Source organism: Mytilus californianus, unplaced genomic scaffold, assembly GCF_021869535.1.
Source record: "Mytilus californianus isolate M0D057914Y unplaced genomic scaffold, xbMytCali1.0.p SCAF_6, whole genome shotgun sequence".
NCBI lineage: Eukaryota > Metazoa > Mollusca > Bivalvia > Mytilida > Mytilidae > Mytilus > Mytilus californianus.
Window position 1 is genome coordinate 20,852,631 of NW_026262712.1, and position 19,232 is coordinate 20,871,862.

At 33.1% G+C, this 19,232-nt stretch overlaps 1 protein-coding gene across 3 annotated transcripts in view; it reads right to left on the reverse strand.

Annotated features, from left to right (window-relative positions):
• The window catches only part of LOC127706194 (cytochrome c oxidase assembly protein COX18, mitochondrial-like), a 78,678-nt gene that overhangs the window by 18,589 nt on the left and 40,857 nt on the right, over window positions 1-19,232 (reverse strand). For 2 of the 3 annotated variants that reach the window (XM_052210675.1, XM_052210674.1), the window contains exon 2: window positions 9,566-9,850. The exons of the other annotated variant lie outside the window; for it this stretch is intronic. The gene's annotated coding sequence lies outside the window, so the exon portion shown is untranslated. The remainder of the gene's footprint in view (window positions 1-9,565; window positions 9,851-19,232) is intronic. 3 annotated transcript variants of the gene reach the window in all.

The window sequence follows — 19,232 nt, forward strand, 5'->3', positions numbered from 1 at the left end:
ATACGTACGGTTACACCGCTGTCCTAGGTTAGGGGAGGGTTGGGATCCTGCTAACATGTTTGACCCCGACACATTCTGTATGTATGTGCCTGTCCCAAGTCAGGAGCCTGTAATTCAGATGGTTGTAGTTTGTTGCTGTGTTACATATTTGTTTTTTGTTCATTTTTTGTACATTAATAATGCCATTAATTTTCTCCTTTGAATTGTTTTACATTTGTCATTTCAGGGCATTTTATGTTGACCATGGGGTAAGGGCTTTGCTCATTGTTGAAGGCTGTGCAGTGACCTATATTTGTTAATTTCTGGGTCATTTGGTCTCTTGTGGAGAGTTGTCTCATTGGCAATCATACCACATCTTATTTTGTATATAAAAATATTTTAATGACATTGAAGAAACAAACATCGAAGTTTTCAAGGCTAGATTTACTAATTTTGAAATTCAATAAAAATCTTATTGAAGGGATTTAAAATGGAATTGTCAATTTGGAATAAAATGCTACGCAGGGCGCAGCTTGATACGACCGCAGAGGTCGAACCCTGAACAGTTGGGGGAAGTATGGACACAACATTCAAGCTTGATACAGCTTTGCATTTGGATTGTGATTAAATATTTGACACAGCATAGGTTTCTTACACAGAATGAATGTGGTCTAAGAACTTAAAAATTTTAAATTGGACATTCACCTATTATGGTCCAATATCCAAAATCTAAATACATGTTTAAATTCAGCATATCAAAGAACCCCAAGAATTCAATTTTTGATGAAATCAAACAAAGTTTAATTTTGGACCCTTTTGACCTCAATGTGGACAAAGTTGATAACGGGGCCCAAAAATCAAAAATCTAAATACATGGTTAGATTCAGCATATCAAAGAACCCCATATATTCAATTTTTGCTGAAATCAAAGTTTAATTTTGGACCCTGATTTGGACCAACTTGAAAACTGGGCCCATAATCAAAAATCTAAATACATGTTTAGATTCAGCATATCAAAGAACCCTAAGAATTCAATTTTTGTTAAAATCAAACTAAGTTTAATTTTGGACCCTTTGGACCTTAATGTAGACCAATTTGAAAACGGAACCAAAAATTAAGAATCTAAATACACGGTTAGATTCGGCATATCAAAGAACCCCAATAATTCAATTTGTGATGAAATCAAACAAAGTTTAATTTTGGACCCTTTTGACCTCAATGTGGACAAAGTTGATAACGGGGCCCAAAAATCAAAAATCTAAATACATGGTTAGATTCAGCATATCAAAGAACCCCATATATTTAATTTTTGTTGAAATCAAACAAAGTTTAATTTTGGACCCTGATTTGGACCAACTTGCAAACTGGGCCCATAATCAAAAATCTAAATACATGTTTAGATTCAGCATATCAAAGAACCCTAAGAATTCAATTTTTGTTAAAATCAAACTAAGTTTAATTTTGGATCCTTTGGACTTTAATGTGGACAAAGTTGATAACGGGGCCCAAAAATCAAAAATCTAAATACATGGTTAGATTCAGCATATCAAAGAACCCCATATATTCAATTTTTGTTGAAATCAAACAAAGTTTAATTTTGGACCCCGATTTGGACCAACTTGAAAACTGGGCCCATAATCAAAAATCTAAATACATGTTTAGATTCAGCATATCAAAGAACCCTAAGAATTCAATTTTTGTTAAAATCAAACTAAGTTTAATTTTGGACCCTTTGGACCTTAATGAAGACCAATTTGAAAACGGAACCAAAAAATTAAGAATCTAAATACACGGTTAGAATCGGCATATCAAAGAACCCCAATAATTCAATTTTTGATGAAATCAAACAAAGTTTAATTTTGGACCCTTTTGACCTCAATGTGGACAAAGTTGATAACGGGGCCCAAAAATCAAAAATCTAAATACATGGTTAGATTCAGCATATCAAAGAACCCCATATATTCAATTTTTGTTGAAATCAAACAAAGTTTAATTTTGGACCCTGATTTGGACCAACTTGAAAACTGGGCCCATAATCAAAAATCTAAATACATGTTTAGATTCAGCATATCAAAGAACCCTAAGAATTCAATTTTTGTTAAAATCAAACTAAGTTTAATTTTGGACCCTTTGGACCTTAATGTAGACCAATTTGAAAACGGAACCAAAAATTAAGAATCTAAATACACGGTTAGATTCGGCATATCAAAGAACCCCAATAATTCAATTTGTGATGAAATCAAACAAAGTTTAATTTTGGACCCTTTTGACCTTAATGTAGACCAATTTGAAAACGGAACCAAAAATTAAGAATCTAAATACACGGTTAGATTCGGCATATCAAAGAACCCCAATAATTCAATTTGTGATGAAATCAAACAAAGTTTAATTTTGGACCCTTTTGACCTCAACGTGGACAAAGTTGATAACGGGGCCCAAAAATCAAAAATCTAAATACATGGTTAGATTCAGCATATCAAAGAACCCCATATATTTAGTTTTTGTTGAAATCAAACAAAGTTTAATTTTGGACCCTGATTTGGACCAACTTGAAAACTGGGCCCATAATCAAAAATCTAAATACATGTTTAGATTCAGCATATCAAAGAACCCTAAAAATTCAATTTTTGTTAAAATCAAACTAAGTTAAATTTTGGATCCTTTGGACCTTAATGTAGACAATTTGAAAACGGAACCAAAATTTAAGAATTTAAATACACGGTTAGATTCGGCATATCAAAGAACCCCAATAATTCAATTTTTGATGAAATCAAACAAAGTTTAATTTTGGACCTCAATGTGGACCAATTTAAAAACGGGGCCAAAAATCCAAAAACTAAATACACGGTTTAATTAAGTTAGTTAGTTAGTTAGTTGATTAATTAAGTTTAATTTTGGACCCCGATTTGGACCAACTTGAAAACTGGGCCCATAATCAACAAGAAATGATTGTAACAGGATGCTGTTACGAAGTCTCCCAAACGAAGCTCCCATAATTCATAATTCCCAGGGTCGCCTGACATTGGGCAACGTCCAGTGAAAATTGGTTTTGTCCAGTAAAGTTATATGCATTAGTGATGCCTGGGGACTAACCTTGTATATCATTCAAATCATCTTGGCATGACAAACCAGAATATATATGGTTTAGGGGTGGGGATCTCAACCATTTACAAGATACTAGAATATTGGGGGTGGGGAGGAACCCCTGGGGACTGGCCCTATACGTCATTCAAATGTTCATTACATGACGAACAGGAATATATATGGTTTAGGGGTGGGGATCTCGACCATTTACAAGATATTAGAACTTTCTCAAATGGCAAGGGGTGGGGGTGACCGCTGGGGACTAACCCTGTATAACATTTGATGTGCTTTATCATGACAAACCAGAATATATATGGTTTAGGGGTGGGGATCTCAACCATTTACAAGATATTAGAACTTTCTAAAATGGCAGGGGGTCGGGATGATCCCTGGGGACTAACCCTGTATATCATTCAAACCATCTTAGCATAACAAACCAGAATATATATGGTTTAGGGGTGGGGATCTTGACCACTTTCAAGATATTAGAACTTTCTTAACTGGCAGGGGGTGGGGGTAACCCCTGGGGACTAACCCTGTATTTCATTTGATGTGCTTTATCATGACAAACCAGAATATATATGGTTTAGGGGTGGGGATCTCGACCATTTACAAGATATTAGAACTTTCTCAAATGGCAGGGGGTGGGGATGACCCCTGGGGACTAACCCTGTATATCATTCAAACCATCTTAGCATGACAAACAAGAATATATATGGTTTAGGGGTGGGGATCTTGACAACTTAGAAGATATTAGAACTTTCTTAACTGGCAGGGGGTGGGGGTGACCCCTGGGGACTAACCCTGTATAACATTTGATGTGCTTTATCATGACAAACCAGAATATATATGGTTTAGGGGTGGGGATCTCGACCATTTACAAGATATTAGAACTTTCTCAAATGACAGGGGGTGGGGATGACCCCTGGGGACTAACCCTGTATATCATTCAAACCATCTTAGCATAACAAACCAGAATATATATGGTTTAGGGGTGGGGATCTTGACCACTTTCAAGATATTAGAACTTTCTTAACTGGCAGGGGGTGGGGGTAACCCCTGGGGACTAACCCTGTATTTCATTTGATGTGCTTTATCATGACAAACCAGAATATATATGGTTTAGGGGTGGGGATCTCGACCATTTACAAGATATTAGAACTTTCTCAAATGGCAGGGGGTGGGGATGACCCCTGGGGACTAACCCTGTATATCATTCAAACCATCTTAGCATGACAAACAAGAATATATATGGTTTAGGGGTGGGGATCTTGACAACTTAGAAGATATTAGAACTTTCTTAACTGGCAGGGGGTGGGGGTGACCGCTGGGGACTAACCCTGTATAACATTTGATGTGCTTTATCATGACAAACCAGAATATATATGGTTTAGGGGTGGGGATCTCGACCATTTACAAGATATTAGAACTTTCTCAAATGACAGGGGGTGGGGATGACCCCTGGGGACTAACCCTGTATATCATTCAAACCATCTTAGCATGACAAACCAGAATATATATGGTTTAGGGGTGGGGATCTTGACAACTTAGAAGATATTAGAACTTTCTTAACTGGCAGGGGGTGGGGGTGACCCCTGGGGACTAACCCTGTATAACATTTGATGTGCTTTATCATGACAAACCAGAATATATATGGTTTAGGGGTGGGGATCTCGACCATTTACAAGATATTAGAACTTTCTTAAATGGCAGGGGGTGGGGGTGACCCCTGGGGACTAACCCTGTATTTCATTTAATGGGCTTTATCATTTAGAACATTTTCAATTAAAAAGTTTGTGTCTATCACGAACGGTTTTCAATTTATAATCATTTGAAAATTTTAAAAAATAAAATCCCATAGGGTTCTATAGTAAAACCCTCTTTTCTTTTTGCCCCTCAAAGTACCCCTTTATAAACCCCATTGCAAAAAAAAAACCCTGATTGCACCACTAGACATGTTAGTCTAACATATTGTGAAACCCTAAGTTAATCCGACAAGCGGTTTTGGAGAACGGGTGAAGAAGAAGAAGAAGAAGAAGAAGAAGAAGAAGAAGAAGAAGAAGAATAATAATAATAATAATAAGAACTGAGCAAAAACAATAAGTCTTCCCAAACTTCGTTTAGGAGACTTAAAAATCTAAATACATGTTTAGATTCAGCATATCAAAGAACCCTAAGAATTCAATTTTTGTTAAAATCAAACTAAGTTTAATTTTGGACCCTTTGGACCATAATGTAGACCAATTTGAAAACGGAACCAAAATTTAAGAATCTAAATACACAGTTAGATTCGGCATATCAAAGAACCCCAATAATTCAATTTTTGATGAAATCAAACAAAGTTTAATTTTGGACCCTTTGGACCTCAATGTGGACCAATTTAAAAACGGGGCCCAAAATCCAAAAACTAAATACACGGTTAGATTCAGCATATTAAAGAACCCCATGAAATCAAGAATAAAACCCCATTGAAATTGGTCAAGAAATAAGCAATTTATAGGAAGTATCTTCTTTTGCACAATCCTGTGCTATTAAATATTTCTTGCTATTGCGCAATACTGTACAATTGACAATTTCTTGCTATTGCGCAATATTGTGCTATTGGATATTTCTTGCTATTGCGCAATACTGTGCAATTGAAGATTTCTTGCTATTGCGCAATACTGTGCAATTGAAGATTTCTTGCTATTGTGCAATACTGTGCAATTGAAAATTTCTTGCTATTGCACAATACTTATTATATAATAATTTACACATCCTGTTTGGTGTGTATCTCCTACCATATCATTATTATTTGATTTTAAATATAAATCAGAAATAACCAACTTAAAATGGAAAATTTTAAAAGAAACAAAAAAGGAAAAAAAGAAAAAAAAGGAAAAAAAAATAAATCCCCCCCCCAAAATTTTTTGAACCCCCATTATGATTCATCACCCCCAAACTCAATCCCAGCCTTCCCTTTGTGGTATGGTACCTTGCAGTACAATTTCAGAGAGATCCATACACTTGAACACAAGTTATTGTCTGGAAACTAGAAAAAAATGTGTTTTTTGGCCCCAAATTCCTAAACGTTTAGGGCAATTACCCCCAAACTCAAACCCAGCTTTCCCTTTGTGATATGGAACCTTGTAGTACAATTTCAGAAAGATCCATACACTTACACACAAGTTATTGTCATGAAACTAGAAAAATGCTTGTTTTTTGCCCCTTTTTTGGCCCCTAATTCCTAAAATTTGGAGGCAATTACCCCCAAAATCAATCCCAGCATTCCTTTAGTGATATGGAACCTTGTGGTACAATGTCAGAGAGATCCATACACTAACACACAAGTTATGTCTGGAAGTTACAAAAATGCTTATTTTTGGCCCCTTTTTGGCCCCTAATTCCTTTACTGTTATTACCATAACCCCCAAAATCAATCCCAACCTTCCTTTTGTGGTATTGAACCTTGTGGTAAAATTTCATAAAGATCCATTCACTTAAACTAAAGTTAGAGTGCGAAAACCAATGTGTCTTCGGACGACGACGACGACGCCAACGTCATACCAATATACGACCACAAAAATTTTTTTGCGGTCGTATAAAAATGCTTATTTCTGGCCCCTTTTGGCCCCTAATTCCTTTACTGTTGGTACCATAACTCCCAAAATCAATCCCAACCTTCCTTTTGTGGTATTGAACCTTGTGGTAAAATTTCATAAAGATCCATTCACTTAAACTAAAGTTAGAGTGCGAAAACCAATGTGTCTTCGGACGACGACGACAACGACGACGACGCCAACGTCATACCAATATACGACCACAAAAATTTTTTTGCGGTCGTATAAAAAGGCATTGGAAATTAAAATTTAGTTATATGTCAGACAATCAATAGGACAAAATATATTATCACAAACAAAGGACAAATTAATATAGCAATTCTGTTGGACAAATATACTAAACCAAGTCAATGCAAGAGATATTTACATCAAGGTGCATTAGGCCACACTAAATTAATGGATTGTTCTTACAACTCTTTCCTTTCAAAGAGGGTACCAAGCAAGCTTTTTTTTTTTTCTTTTTCTATGAATTTTGAATTTTTTACTAGTGAACAATATTATCTTTCATTTAAAAAAAAAATTATGAAAAGAATTTTAAGCATTAGTGAGGAATCAGAAATTTATATAATTTTGGTGCTTAGTTTTTTTTATATACATTGTATCTCATAATCTAGTACATATTAATCTACTTTGCTTTTCAATTCTTATGAATGAAAATGCTGACCACATGCTGTTATAACAGATGAGCAACTGCCTAAAGGTCAAACGAAGGTTGCATGAATATGGATTCAAATGAGTTGAATTATTACCTTGCAAGCCAATGATACATCGGCAATTTGTTTCAAGCTTATTTTGATGAAATGAACAAAACCAAATGCTTATCACTAAAACATCATTTCAAAATTTCTATATTTCACATTTACAATATTTGAAGATAAAAAAAATATGTTTTAATATATAGTTTAATTTTTTAGCCATTTCCCCTTTAATTTAAGAAACTCAATAAAATAAAATACAGCTTGATAAGACCACAGAGGTTGAATCCTGAACAGTTGGGGCAAGTATGGACTTAAGTCACTCAATTCCACTTTTCTTGAAAGACGTATTTTTTTTAAAGCGTACACCATGTTGGAATCTGTGAAATACGCGAAATAGGACGTTTTTTTCATGGCTAGAAACATCATAGAGCTTTTATGTCACTACCAAGTTGCGTTAGTTGATGCGCATAAACAATAGGCTGTTTGGTCTTTAACACCCTCAGGGCACTAACTCCTTATGGGGTCAATTGACAATTTTGGTCAAATAAACATATCTGTAGATCTTATTTAGCTGAACATTTTTACAGTTTTACAGTTTACAGTTTATCTTTATCTATAATAGTATTAAAGATAATGACCAAAACCTGCAAAATTTCCTTTAAATCATCAATTCAGGGGCAATAACCTTAAAATCAGATACCCGAATTGGTGATAATTTCAGGGCATGTAGACCTTGACCTAATGAATTCTTTTACTTCGTCTGATTTGCTCTAAATTCTTTAATTTTTGAGATATATAAGTCAATAAACAGCTGCACCATTAGCCCATGATATGCCCATCACTTTATCAAAGAATAAAGTTCAATAACTGCTCAATGTCAAATCAAAAATTCATGAAAAACTAAAGGGAGTTTTTCTTAATAGGTATAAACCAGTCACCAAAGTTTCATGATAACTGCTTAAAGCATTGTCCGAAATAGGGAAAATCCCCCCATTTTTATGAATAAAATCACATAATTCCGAAACAAAAAATCTAAAATTTATTAAAATTGAAAGGGAGCTAACGTCAATAGTATAAACAATTCAACAAAGTTTCAAGCAAAATGCTAAAAGAATTTTTCAGTTATTGTCCAAAAAATGGGACCCCCCTTTTTTAAATGAATAAAACCCATAACTGGGAAACGTAAGATCTAAAATTTATAAAAATCAAAAAAGAGCTAATGCCAATAGATATAAACAATTTACCAAAGTTTCTTGCAAATTTGTGAAAGTGTTTTTGAGTTATTGTCCAAAAACTGGACAATCCCCCTTTTTTAATTAAAAACAAAACAAAACTTAAAATCTAAAATTTATAAAAAAACGAAAGGAATGCTGGGATTGATTTTGGGGGTAATTGCCTCAAAATTTTAGGAATTAGGGGCCAAAAAAAGGGGCAAAAAACAAGCGTATAAAAACTACATTTACCCCATGTTCTATTTTTAGCCATGGGGTCATGTTTTCATATGAAACAGAAAATAGAACACAAACTTTATTCTAGATACACTAATGATCATTCAGCTAAAGATAGAATTAGTTCAGTAGTTTCAGAGGAGAACATTTTTTAAAGTTAGAAGACATGATAAACAAATTGTGTAAAATTGTCCTTAAAAGTTAAAGGACAATAACTGTTTTCATATGACACTGAAAATAAAACACAAACTTTATTGTAGATACCCTTATGATCATTCAGCTAAAGTTTGGTTAGAATTGATTAAGCAGTTTCAGATAATTTATAGTTTTCTCAATTTTACATGTTTAATGAAAATTCTCAGCTGTAAAATTTCAAACTATCTGTAAACAGGAGGTGGCTAAAAAGCAGATGCAAAAAAATAATTACTCACTACAACTCAAAATTATCAAGCTGCCGCCTAAATATTTAATCATTCCATTTCATAGAAAATAAGAAAACTTCAGTGAAAATTTTCTTTGGAATAGATGGACATGCAGAGGGAGTTGAGCAGGTACTTGAAGTGCTTCTGCCTTTGGGAATGCAGGTAAAAAACAAGCTATTGCATTATCAGCTAAAATATTACACTGTAAAAGATCATTATACTTTATATTTTATCTAAAATCATAACTGTTGGACTGTATTGTGTCTTGGTAACAAAATAACATTCAAAAAGTTCCCAATTTTTCATGTGTGTTCTAATTATAAATTAAAGTTTACCTCAGTTAGCACTTAAGTACGCCAATTATGACAGGAAGTATAAAGAGTTGATCTGGAACTGTTCAGTCTGTGAACCTCAGTTAGTAAAAGATTACTAATGCCAATTATGACAGGAAGTATGAAGAGTGGATCTGGAACTGTTAAGTCTGTGAACCTCAGTTAGTAACAGATTACTAATGCCAATTATGACAGGAAGTATGAAGAGTGGATCTAAAACTGTTAAGTCTGTGAACCACAGAATACCACCTCCACTGGTAAAACCCTCGTAGATTCTTGTTGGGTCATCTAAAACATACAATACCAATTATCACAAATGTGTGTCATATTTTCAAGTGGATTTAAATAATCTGTTTTGCTCAGCGCAGCTGGATACGCCCACAGAGGTTCAATCCTAAACAGTTGGGGCAAAAATGGACACAATATTCAAGCTTGATACAGGTCTGAATCTGGATTGTAATTTATTATTTGACATATAGGTTTCTAAATAAATGTACCGGTAGTCAAAGAACTTGAAATTGGTTATATGCATTGAATTTATATAAATTTCTTGCTGTTGTGCACTACACTGTGCTGTTGCCCAATACTTATTAAATCTGTTGTCAGACTATAAACAATTAATAGATGTAAACCAGGCACCAAAGTTTAAAGAAAACTGCTCAAAGCACTTTAAAGGTATTGTCAGAAAACTGGAAAATCCCCCTTTTTTTTAATGAATAAAACCCCATAACTCGATAATGTAAAATCTAAAATTTCGAAAAAATCAAAAGGGAGCTCACAGTAATAGATATAAACAATTCACCAAAGTTTCATGAGAACTGCTGAAAGCATTTTTGAGTTCTTGTCCGAAAACTGGAAAATCCCCCTTTTTTTAATAAATAAAACCCCATCACTCGGAAACATAAAATCTAAAATTTCTAAAAAACAGAAAGGGAGCTCACATCAATAGATATAAGCAATTCACTAAAATTTCATGATGAGAAATGCTGAAAGCATTTTTGAGTTATTGTCCGAAAACTGGAAAACCCCCCTTTTTTAATGAATAAAACCCCATAACTCGGAAATGTTAAATCTAAAGTTTCTAAAAATATAAAGGGAGCTCACATCAATAAATATAAACAATTCACCAAAGTTTCATGGGAACTGCTAAAAGCATTTTTGAATTCTTGTCCGAAAATCCCCCTTTTTTTTAATGAATAAAACCCCATAACTCTGAAACGTAAAATCAAAAATTTATAAAAATCAAAAGAGAGCTCATGTCAATAGATATAAACAATTCATCAAAGTTTCATCAGAACTGCTGAAAGCATATTTGAGTTTACTGTACAATAAAATGCTCCCTGGCGCAGCTTGATACGACGGCAGAGGTGGAACCCTGAACAGTTGGGGCAAGTATGGACACAACATTCAAGTTTGATACAGCTCTGAATTTGGATTGTGATTAAATATTTGACACAGCATAGGTTTCTGACACAGAATGAATGTGGTCTAAGAACTTAAATTTTTTTAATTTACCTATTATGGTCCAATATCCTAAATCTAAATACATGGTTAGATTCAGCATATCAAAGAATCCAAAGAATTCAATTTTTGATGAAATCAAACAAAGTTTAATTTTGGACCCTTTTGACCTCAATGTAGACCAATTTGATAATGGGGCCCAAAAATCTAAATACATGGTTAGATTCAGCATATCAAAGAACCCCATATATTCAATTTTTGTTGAAATCAAACAAAGTTTAATTTTGGACCCCAACTTGGACCAACTTGATAACTGGGCCCATAATCAAAAATCTAAACACATGTTTAGATTCAGCATATCAAAGAATCCCAAGAATTCAATTTTTGTTAAAATCAAACTAAGTTTAACTTAATCTATTTTAACTGGACCCTTTGGACCTTAATGTAGACCAATTTAAAAAAAAACGGGACCCAAAATTAAAAATCTAAATACACAGTTAGATTTGGCATATCAAAGAACCCCAATAATTCAATTTTTGATGAAATATAACAAAGTTTAATTTTGGACCCTTTTGACCTCAATTTGAACCAATTTGATATTTGGGCCCAAAAATAAAAAAAATCTAAATACATGGTTAGATTCAGCATATCAAAGAACCCCATATATTTAATTTTTGTTGAAATCAAACAAATTTTAATTTTGGACCCCAATTTGGACCAACTTGAAAACTGGGCCCAAAATCAAAAATCTAAATACATGTTTAGATTCAGCATATCAAAGAACCCCATATATTCAATTTTTGTTAAAATCAAACTAAAGTTAAATTTTGGACCCTTTGGACCTTAATGTAGACCAATTTGAAAACTGGACCCAAAATAAAAATCTAAATGCACGGTGAGATTTGGCATATCAAAGAACCCCAATAATTCAATTTTTGATGAAATCAAACAAAGTTTAATTTTGGACCCTTTTGACCTCAATATGAACCAATTTGATAGTGGGGCCCAAAAATAAAAAATCTAAATACATGGCTAGATTCAGCATATCAAACAACCCCATATATTCAATTTTTGTTGAAATCAAACAAAGTTTAATTTTGGACCCCAATTTGGACCAACTTGAAAACTGGGCCCGAAATCAAAAATCTAAATACACGTTTAGATTCAGCATATCAAAGAACCCCATATATTCAATTTTTGTTAAAATCAAACTAAGTTTAATTTTGGACCCTTTGGACCTTAATGTAGTCCAATTTGAAAACTGGACCCAAAATTAAAAATCTAAATACACGGTCAGATTTGGCATAACAAATAAATAAATGTGGTCAAAGATTTTAAAAATCTAATGCGCCATACTGTGCAATTAAAGATTATTTCTAGAAATTTTTCAATATTTGAAATTTGAAAAAAAAAAAATATTTGAAGAATAATTCTTTTTAATTTCTAAATCTGAAATGAGAAAAAATTGACCCCCCACAATTTCTTTTTACCCCCCCCCCCCCTTTTTCCCCCAAAAAATTCTTTCCCTCAAGATATGGTCATAATCTCAATTTAAATTTCCAATGGAATTTGCAACCATAATTACCCATTTAAATTTACCATAGTGCTAACTTAATCTATTTTATAATAGAATTTAAAATACCGGGTATGGTGTCAAATCTTTCATATGGGTTTTTTTGTAAAAAAAAAGATGCAACATTTGCAGACATTTTTACTGGTCTTCCTTTATAAATATGCATTTCTTTAAACATAATTTAAAAGCAGTGTAAGGGAAGTAATCAAAACGTTGTATGTGGATTACCTCCCATACACTGTTTTAAATTGTCTTAATTGTTCATTAACCATTACTTTATACATAATCTAAAAGCAGTGTAAGGGAGGTAATTCAAATGATGTATTTGATTTATCTCCCTTACACTGCTTTAAATTATGTTTTGTACTAAAGTATTTGTCCATATAAAAATGCTTGTTTTTTGCCCCTTTTTTGGCCCCTAATTCCAAAAATTTTGAGGCAATTACCCCCAAAATCAATCCCAGCATTCCCTTTGTGATATGGAACCTTGTGGTACAATGTCAGAGAGATCCATACACTAACACACAAGTTATGTCTGGAAGTTACAAAAATGCTTATTTTTGGCCCTTAGGTAGCAATACACAGTTAGGAGTTTGGTTTCGCATTTTGGCCACGGTGGATTTTTCAAATATGAAAGTTATTGTGTAATAAAATTAATTTTTAGACAGCTGAGTACTAATTTAGCCTTCAAAGGTGGTTTATAAGAACATCAAGATTATTTTTTACATGTTTTATGGACTATTTTCTGTTTGACTCTCCGTATTTTCATAGCTAGACTGGTCATCGGTCCAGAAATTAATGTAATGTTTACAAACACTTTTTTTCAACATGAAGTTTTTGACGCAATTTTACAAAAAAATGAGACGAAAGACATATGATTTTCATTGGATATATTGAAAGATATATGTAAACAGTTTCAGAAAAGGTATTACTTGAAGTGATTGAAATTCTACTTTTGGTCAAATTTTGGGAAAATATGTGACATCTTTCCCCCCCTTTTTGCTATATTTTATAACAAAAAAATGCAGATTGTTGCCATGGATACACAAAAAAGAAATTATATTTTACCATTTTATATACTGGATATGAAATCTATGGAAGATTCTGATTACATACATATGCACATATATGACACAAACAGTAAGCTTAATATTGCAAGAAGGCAATGAAAAGGGGATGGTAAAATTTATGAGGGAAAATTTTAACATTTTTTCCTAACTGTTTATTGCTACCTTATGGCATACTTACCAAGCTCAGAATTGTATAATTTAAGACTTTTCATACCAAAAATCTATTGACATTTAGATTCTAAATCAACTTCTGAGGGGATTAAGTGTTTAAGAATGACAATACATGTCAATTTTATTGTTTACAGTCCTTAGCAACCAAAATTAGACATTTTGACACAAGGCTAATAAGTGTACTCTATTTGCTTAACCCTTGCTTCTGAAGGATTGTGCAGTATGTAGTAGCCTAAGTATTGAATGTTTTGTATTTTTTCTTGCGAATATATCAAATTATTATTTTTATCAAGATTTCATGTTACATTTTGACAAATATTAAATGTATAGTTGATTCAGCTGTAAGAAATTGATTCCCCATTACCAAGTTTTTTAATCAAGTATTTGGTATACATTAAACATAAAGATTAACATTTTCATGCTTGAAATTGTTAAATTTTGTACAATTTTGCATCATCAGAGGTCTTATAAAGATTTTCAACATTAAAAAACTGACAAAAGAGGTATAGTTTTTAAGATTTTGCCAAAAATTGAGGTAGAAAAAAGATTTTACACTTTGACTTGGCACCTTTCTTTAAATCAGTTTTTGTCGCGTTTCAGTGTCAACTGCTTACCTTCATAAAATATTCATTAATCAACCAATTTTCAAAAATAAAAGGCCATTTTACTCGTTTTAGCTAGCAGAACACAGAAAATTAGTTAAAAGGGAGAATTTGAAAAAAATATTTACTATTAAGGTAGCAATACACAGTTAGGAGTTTGGTTTCGCATTTTGGCCACGGTGGATTTTTCAAATATGAAAGTTATTGTGTAATAAAATTAATTTTTAGACAGCTGAGTACTAATTTAGCCTTCAAAGGTGGTTTATAAGAACATCAAGATTATTTTTTACATGTTTTATGGACTATTTTCTGTTTGACTCTCCGTATTTTCATAGCTAGACTGGTCATCGGTCCAGAAATTAATGTAATGTTTACAAACACTTTTTTTCAACACGAAGTTTTTGACGCAATTTTACAAAAAAATGAGACGAAAGACATATGATTTTCATTGGATTTATTGAAAGATATATGTAAACAGTTTCAGAAAAGGTATTACTTGAAGTGATTGAAATTCTACTTTTGGTCAAATTTTGGCTAAATATGTGACATCTTTCCCCCCCTTTTTGCTATATTTTATAACAAAAAAATGCAGATTGTTGCCATGGATACACAAAAAAGAAATTATATTTTACCATTTTATATACTGGATATGAAATCTATGGAAGATTCTGATTACATACATATGCACATATATGACACAAACAGTAAGCTTAATATTGCAAGAAGGCAATGAAAAGGGGATGGTAAAATTTATGAGGGAAAATTTTAACATTTTTTCCTAACTGTTTATTGCTACCTTATTCCTTAACTGTTGGTACCATAACCCCCAAAATCAATCCCAACCTTCCTTTTGTGGTATTGAACCTTATGGTAAAATTTCATAGAGATCCATTCACTTAAACTAAAGTTAGAGTGCGAAAACAAATGTGTCTTAGGACGACGACAACGAGGATGACGCCAACGTCATACCAATATACAATCGCAAAATTTTTTTGCGGTCGTAAAAAAACTTGAAAATCCCCCTTTTTTTAATGAATAAAACCCGTAAAATACTAAAATCTAACATTTATAACAAGAGGCTCTCAAGAGCCTGAATCGCTCACCTGTATTTCAGAGGAGAAGATTTTTAAATGTCAGCAAACTTGATGAACAAATTGTGTAAAATTGTCATTAAAGGGCAATAACTCCTTAAGGGGTCAATTGACAATTTTGGTCATATTAACTTTTTTGTAGATCTTACTTTGCTGAACATTATTGCTGCTTACAGTTTATATATATCTATAATAATATTCAAAATAATAACAAATAAAATGCTCCGCAGGGCGCAGCTTGATACGACCGCAGAGGTCGAACCCTGAACAGTTGGGGCAAGTATGGACACAACATTCAAGCTTGATACAGCTCTGAATTTGGATTGTGATTAAATATTTGACACAGCATAGGTTTCTGACACAGAATGAATGTGGTCTAAGAACTTAAAAATTTTAAATTGGACATTCAACTATTATGGTCCAATATCCAAAATCTAAATACATGGTTAGATTCAGCATATCAAAGAACCCCAAGAATTCAATTTTTGATGAAATCAAACAAAATTTAATTTTGGACCCTTTTGACCTCAATGTGGACAAAGTTGATAATGGGGCCCAAAAATCAAAAATCTAAATACATGGTTAGATTCAGCATATCAAAGAACCCCATATATTCAATTTTTGTTGAAATCAAACAAAGTTTAATTTTGGACCCCGATTTGGACCAACTTGAAAACTGGGCCCATAATAAAAAATCTAAATACATGTTTAGATTCAGCATATCAAAGAACCCTAAGAATTCAATTTTTGTTAAAATCAAACTAAGTTTAATTTTGGATCCTTTGGACCTTAATGTAGACCAATTTGAAAACAGAACCAAAAATTAAGAATCTAAATACACGGTTAGATTCGGCATATCAAAGAACCCCAATAATTCAATTTTTTATGAAATCAAACAAAGTTTAATTTTGGACCCTTTGGACCTCAATGTGGACCAATTTAAAAACGGGGCCCAAAGTCCAAAAACTTAATACACGGTTAGAATCAGCATATTAAAGAACCCCAAGAATTCAAGAATAAAACCCCATTGAAATTGGTCAAGAAATAAGCAATTTATAGGAAGTATCTTCTTTTGCACAATACTGTGCTATTGAATATTTCTTGCTATTGCGCAATACTGTACAATTGACAATTTCTTGCTATTGCACAATATTGTGCTATAGGATATTTCTTGCTATTGCACAATACTGTGCAATTGAAGATTTCTTGCTATTGCGCAATTGAAGATTTCTTGCTATTGTGCAATACTGTGCAATTGAAAATTTCTTGCTATTGCACAATACTTATCATATTATAATTTACACATCCTGTTTGGTGTGTATCTCCTACCATATCATTATTATTTGCTTTTAAATATAAAACAGAAATAACCAACTTAAAATGGAAAATTTTAAAAGGAAAAAAAAAAGGAAAAAAAGAAAAAAAAAGGAAAAAAAAAAAAATCCCCCCCCAAATTTTTTGAACCCCCTTATGATTCATCACCCCCAAACTCAATCCCAGCCTTCCCTTTGTGGTATGGTACCTTGCAGTACAATTTCAGAGAGATCCATACACTTGAACACAAGTTATTGTCTGGAAACTAGAAAAATGCTTATTTTTGGCCCCTTATTCCTAAATGTTTTGGGCAATTACCCCCAAACTCAATTCCAGCTTTCCCTTTGTGATATGGAACCTTGTAGTACAATTTCAGAAAGATCCATACACTTACACACAAGTTATTATCTTGAAACTAGAAAAATGCTTGTTTTTTGCCACTTTTTGGGCCCCTAATTCCTAATATTTTGAGGCAATTACCCCCAAAATTAATCCCAGCATTCTCTGTGTGATATGGAACCTTATGATACAATTTCAGAGAGATCCATACACTTGAACACAAGTTATTGTCTGGAAACTAGAAAAATGCTTATTTTTGGCCCCTAATTCCTAAACGTTTTGGGCAATTACCCCCAAACTCAATTCCAGCTTTCTCTTTGTGATATGGAACCTTGTAGTACAATTTCAGAAAGATCCATACACTTACACACAAGTTATTGTCATGAAACTAAAAAAATGCTTGTTTTTGGCCCCTAATTCCTAATATTTTGAGGCAATTACCCCCAAAATTAATCCCAGCATTCTCTGTGTGATATGGAACCTTGTGGTAAAATGTCAGAGAGATCCATACACTAACACACAAATTATGTCTGGAAGTTACAAAAATGCTTATTTTTGGCCCCTAATTCCTTAACTGTTGGTACCATAACCCCCAAAATCAATCCCAACCTTCCTTTTGTGGTATTGAACCTTATGGTAAAATTTCATAGAGATCCATTCACTTAAACTAAAGTTAGAGTGCGAAAACCAATGTGTCTTCGGACGACGCCAGACGACGACAACGTCATACCAATATACGACCGCAAAAATTTTTTGCGGTCGTATACAGTGATATTGTTTGCCTCAAATAAAAACGGAAATTCGGCTTTTGCCCCTAGAGAAAATTCCCAATTACTAAAAAAAATGGCTTAAAATTCCTCCCAAAAAGATTTACATTTTCCCAAAACAGTGATGGCATTGGTAGTAAATGTTTGTAAATATCGTATTCGTGTTATTTTATTTTGATATTAGAAAGCACTTTTGAGATCCGGTTTTCTGATCAGAATCATCATGGTGTTTGTAACACGTGGTTTTCAATGCATTAAGTACCATCATTGCTTCTGTTTCTTTCCCCTCTCCGAAAAGTACCTTTCAGGTTGAAAATGTCCGACAACCAAAATATACATGAAAACAACAGTGCAAAAAAGACAGCAAAGGTCAGCAAAAAATCAGGTGATGTGTTTAGAATAAAATATACAAATTTCCCAATTTCCATAAAAAATATGCATTTTTCCCAATAAAAAACGGTAGAGGTAGTTTTGAAAAAAGACAACAATATCACTGGTATAAAAACTGCAAAATTTTGTTAAAACTATCAATTCGGTGGCAGCAACCCAACAATGGGTTGTTCAATTCGTCTGATAATTTCAGGATCAATAGATCTTGACCAATTAAACAATTTTACCCCATGTCACATTTGCTCTAAAAGATTTAGTTTTTGAGATATAAGCCAAAAACTGCATTTGACCCTTATGTTCTATTTTTAGCCATGGCGGCCATGTTTGTCGATGGATACAAACTTCGGATATAATTTATAAACAAGATACCATAAGGAACATTTAGTTAAAGTTTGAAGGTAATTGGCCTAGTAGTTTCAGAGGAGAAGATTTTTAAATGTTAGCAAACCTGAACAAATTGTGTAAAATTGTCTTTAAAGGGCAATAACTCCTTAAGGGATCAATTGACAATTGTGGTCATGTTAACTTTTTTGTAGATCTTACTTTGCTGAACATTATTGCTGCTTACAGTTTATATATATCTATAATAATATTCAAAATAATAACAAATAAAATGCTCCGCAGGGCGCAGCTTGATACGACCGCAGAGGTCGAACCCTGAACAGTTGGGGCAAGTATGGACACAACTTTCAAGCTTGATACAGCTTTGCATTTGGATTGTGATTAAATAATTGACACAGCATAGGTTTCTGACACAGAATGAATGTGATCTAAGAACTAAAAATTTTAAATTGGACATTCACCTATTATGGTCCAATATCCAAAATCTAAATACATGGTTAGATTCAGCATATCAAAGAACCCCAAGAATTCAATTTTTGATGAAATCAAA